At 53.3% G+C, this 4,657-nt stretch overlaps 1 long non-coding RNA gene across 1 annotated transcript; it reads left to right on the top strand.

The window, feature by feature from the left end:
* The first annotated feature begins 2,686 nt into the window (after window positions 1-2,686).
* Window positions 2,687-3,364, top strand: LOC113980290. The gene is made up of 3 exons (XR_003538111.1): window positions 2,687-2,765; window positions 2,847-2,898; window positions 3,279-3,364. It is a non-coding gene; the product is annotated as an uncharacterized LOC113980290 (long non-coding RNA).
* The last annotated feature ends 1,293 nt before the right edge of the window (window positions 3,365-4,657 follow it).

Raw genomic sequence — 4,657 nt, 5'->3', positions numbered from 1 at the left:
CTTTTCTGGGCCATACAAATGTACAAGCACAGCCTTCAGTTGGCACAGATTCACAAGGCAAAACCTTCTTACCTTCCAGATGAGCTTTAAGGCCTGATGGGTCCCCAGAGTTGCAGCCTTTCAGAGACACTCCCTCTGCGTTGGAGCGCAGCATCTTCACCCCTGGCAGGTTGGCACACTGGCACAGACAGGAGTCACTGAGAGCCGGAAGAACAACTCCAAAGACAATCAAGAAGACACTTTTAATTTCTGCTTGGGGAGTCAATCCCATTAAATCATTACTGGGGGGAAGTGTAAAAGCTTTGGGAACCAGAATAACTCTAGAATCTATTTAAGAACTTGATGTTTTACACCGCTCTGTTTGTTCCAGCTCCTCTCTGTTAACACAAGCCCAGCCTTCCCAAGCTGCAGCAGCTCTTCCATCCAGCACAGAGCCTGACAGGTCAGCCCTCTCCAGGCTGGCCCAGCACAGGTTGGCATGGGCCAGGTTGCAGCGGCTCAGATTGGCCATCTTGAAGTTGATTTAACAAAGATCCAGGTGGGAAAGATCCACTCCACTGAAACTGAGACCCTGGAAATCCCGAGGAATAAACCCCCCAAAAAGGCCTCTACTGACAACAGTTTCTGGGAAATGGCATGGAAGGCTATAGAATACACAGGTTTGGGTTACACCCATCCAGTGATGAATTGGTCCCAGCCATTCCAACCAGGACACCCATTGATCCCCATTGTTTAATGGGTAGACCTGATGTCTCATCCCCTGAGATTTTAACGGGTAGACCTGATAGCTCATTGATCCCCATTTAGTTTAATGGGTAGACCTGATGTCCTATTTGCCCCAGGTAGACCTGGTCTCATTTATCCCTATTGACTTTAATGGGTAGACCTGATATCCCATTTGCCCCACTGAGTGTAATGGGTAGACCTGATTTCCCATTGTCCCTATTACATTTAATGGATACACCTGATGTCTCATCTCCATTGACATTTAATGGGTAGACCTGATGTCTCATTTATCCCCAATGTCTTTAATGGGTAGACCTGATACCCATTAACCCCGATTGACTTTAGTGGGTAGACCTGATAGCCTATTAACTTCCAGACTTAATTGGTAGATCTGATGTCCAGTTTGCCCCATTTTATCCAAAGGGTAGACCCGATGTCCCATTTGCCCCTTTGACTCCAATGGGTAGACCTGATGTCTCATCCTTATTGACTTTAATGGGTAGACCTGATGTCCTATCTGCCCCTTTGACTCCAATGGGTAGACCTGATTGCTCATTAATCCCCATTGACTTTAATGGGTAGACCTGATGTCCCATTTTCCCTATTGACTCCAACGGGTAGACCTGGTGACCTGGATTTTTGGGGTGCCTCCTTGTCAACTCCTCCAAAACATTGTGTGGACACACTGGGAGTTCACCAGAGCCCCCTCAAATGCCCCCTGGGGTCCCCCTGAGATATTGGGGTCCCCTCTTTGCCCCTCCCAGAGCTGGAGCTGGTGCAGAACCCCGTCTTCACCGATCCCACCGACCAGAGTGCCTGGGTCTACTTGCGCTGCATCCTCTCCCGAGGTAATTTGGGGGGGACAGGGGGTCCCTTCAGACCTGGGTCCTTCACCTGGGTACCAGGGGACACCCCCTGAATGTCAGGGTCTCCCCCAAAAAGCCACCCCCCTGCCGAGGATCATCTGCGTGTACATCAACCGAGAGGACACCACGTTGGCCGTCGTTTTCTCCCGCCCTGTCGTGGTGAGTCAGGACGCTTGGATTCCCCCCCCACCCCCAGAAAACTTCTGGGTCCCCCCCTCTGTACATCTGTGAACCCCTTGGACACCTGGATCTCCCCTCCCCCAAAAAAAACCCCCCAAAACAGTGCGGCCTGACCTACTGAGATCACTGGACTCTATTATAAACTTTATGGGTAGACCTGATGGCCCAGTGATCCCCATTGATTTTAATGGGTAGACCTGGTTTCCAGTTTGCCCAATTGACTTTAATGGGTAGACCTGATGACTTGTCAATCCCTTTTGACTTTAATGGGTAGACCTGATGACCTATTGATCCTCATTGATTTTAATGGGTAGATATGGTGTCCCTTTGGCCCCTTGGCTTTAATGGGTAGACCTGATAGCCTATTGATCCGCATTGACTTTTATGAGTAGACCTGATGTCCGATTTGTCACATTGACTTTAATAGGTAGACCTCATGTCCAGTTTGTCCCCATTAACTTTAAAGTGTAGACCCGATGTCCTCTTTGCCCTATTGTCTTTAATGGGTAGACCTGGTGTCCTCTTTGCCCTATTGCCTTTAATGGGTAGACCTGTTGTCCCCTCAACCCTATTGACTTTAACGGGTAGACCTGATACCCTGAATATTTCGGGGCTAAAAACGCCCATTTTGGGGATCGAGAAAGCTCCGATTTTGGGTTAAAACCCAACCGTTTCTGCGCCCCCAGGTGAGCCCGGATCGCCCGGCGACCCCTGGATGGCTCCGCCCTGGAAGGGGCGTGGCGCTCAGGGGAAGGGTGGCCACGCCTCAGCCACACCTGGGTATCCTTTCCCCTAAACAGGAGAGCGGGGCTGGGTTGGGCGGGGCTTAGGGCGGGGCATGGGGGCGTGGCTCTCCCAACACGCCTTGACAGGTATCAAAGCTCCTGGACCTGCCCCGACCCGCAGAGGCCCCACCCACCGAGCGGCCACGCCTCCAGCTGGGCGTCACCTGGGAGCCCGACTCCGCCCACCGCCAGGTGACGCTGCTGCCAGGTGAGAGCCACGCCCAATCCCTGCCACGCCCCCTTGAGCCACGCCCCCTTTCGCCGCGGCCACGCCCCTTTTCTCTCCTAGACGAGGACGAGGCCTGGTGGCAGAAGCCAATCGTGGCCCGGGAGCTGTTTTGGTAAGCCACTCCCCCCTGAAGAAAACCACGCCCCCTCGGTGAGGCCCCGCCCCCCGGGAGAAAGCCACGCCCAATCAGCGAGGCCACGCCCACCTGGACCTTCCCTCAGCCCCCCCTTATGTTTCCCTATGGGGCGAGCAAGCCACGCCCCTTTCTGGCTAAACCACGCCCATTTGCTGCTAAGCCACTCCCCTCTCTTACTAAGCCATGTCCCTTTGCTGCTAACCCACACCCCTCATGGCTAAACCACACCCCTTTGATTAAGCCCTGCCCACCTCAACCCTCCTTTAGCCTCCCTTTGCTTCTATCCCAATACAGGCTCAACCCACACCCCTTTTAGTGAAACCACGCCCCTTTCTGACCAAACCCCGCCCCCTCAGGCCCGAGGTGGGCGTGGCCAACCCCCAGGTGCTGCGGGAACAGGTGGAGACCTGCCGGGAACTGCTGGAATTGGAGCCGCAGAGCCAAGGTGAGGCCACGCCCACCCGGCCCCGCCCTTGGGGGGGCGGAGCCACGGGCACCAGTTCACACCAGTTCGTCCCAGTAAGGGACCAGTGTGCTTCAAACCCCCTCCCAGTGCCTCCCAGTGACTCCCAGTCCACCCCAGTCCATCCCAGTGCTCCCAGTCCATCCCAGTGCCTCCCAGTGCCTCCCAGTCCACCCCAGTCCATCCCAGTCTATCCCAGTCCATCCCCGTTCATCCCAGTGCCTCCCAGTGACTCCCAGTCCATCCCAGTCCATCCCAGTGCCTCCCAGTGACTCCCAGTCCACCCCAGTGCCTCCCAGTCTATCCCAGTTCATCCCAGTCCATCCCAGTGATTCCAGTGACTTCCAGTCTATCCCAGTCCATCCCAGTGCCTCCCAGTCCACCCCAGTGCTCCTAGTGCCTCCCAGTGACTCCCAGTCCATCCCAGTGCCTCCCAGTCCATCCCAGTCCACCCCAGTGACTCCCAGTCCATCCCAGTGACTCCCAGTCCAACCCAGTGACTGGATGTTCATTTATTGACAGCAAACAAAACCAGATGAAGGCACAGCTCAATAAAAACCGAAAGTCCTTCCCCTGCTATGTATTAAGTCCACATTGCCTCCACTGAAGTCCACTTTGCACAGTAGACAGTCTTAGCTCTTCCAGCTCCAGGCAGAAGGCCAGTCCCTGACCTGGGGCAACCAGAAAGCTGTTCTCATTTCCTGATCAGTCCTGCTCTGCTCAGGAAAGGAATCTCAGACAAAAGGTTCTTGCAGGTTCATTTATGTCACTCAGATCCAATATGAGACTCCCCAGTTAGACTAAGTCTCTGGGACACAAGAAGGGGGCTACTGAAGAAGGAGGGAACGGAAACAGGACCTTTTTTTAAGAAAACATCAAAAGCATAGAAAATTAAAAAATGTGCATAAGGAAAGACCTCATTGTTCATGGGAGTTCTGGCACACAGTGGGAGCGTTATTCAGCAAACAATATTCTACAGTTCAACATCACAGACTATTCTGACCCCAAAATCAAATCCCCTTGAGGTACACAGAGTGTTTCCCCATCCCTCTGCACCATCCACCATGTGCACCCAAGTCCTTGAGCAGAAACAATCCCAAGGGTGGGTTTGCCTTTGCTTAAGGCAGGACTAATCCAGACTGTCCTCCCTAACATATTCCTCATATGGACCACAGGGATTTTATCCCCTTCAATGGTACTTACAAGTTCTTTTTGGGCAGGGTCAGTTCAACTGGTAGAGTTAACTAACTAGGTTTGTGTGATGCCTTAAAG

This window comes from Neopelma chrysocephalum, unplaced genomic scaffold (genome assembly GCF_003984885.1).
Source record: "Neopelma chrysocephalum unplaced genomic scaffold, ASM398488v2 Primary Assembly neopelma1_93504, whole genome shotgun sequence".
Classification (NCBI taxonomy): domain Eukaryota; kingdom Metazoa; phylum Chordata; class Aves; order Passeriformes; family Pipridae; genus Neopelma; species Neopelma chrysocephalum.
The sequence above is the reverse complement of the archived record's forward strand: the minus strand, read 5'-3'. Positions and strand labels throughout refer to the sequence as shown.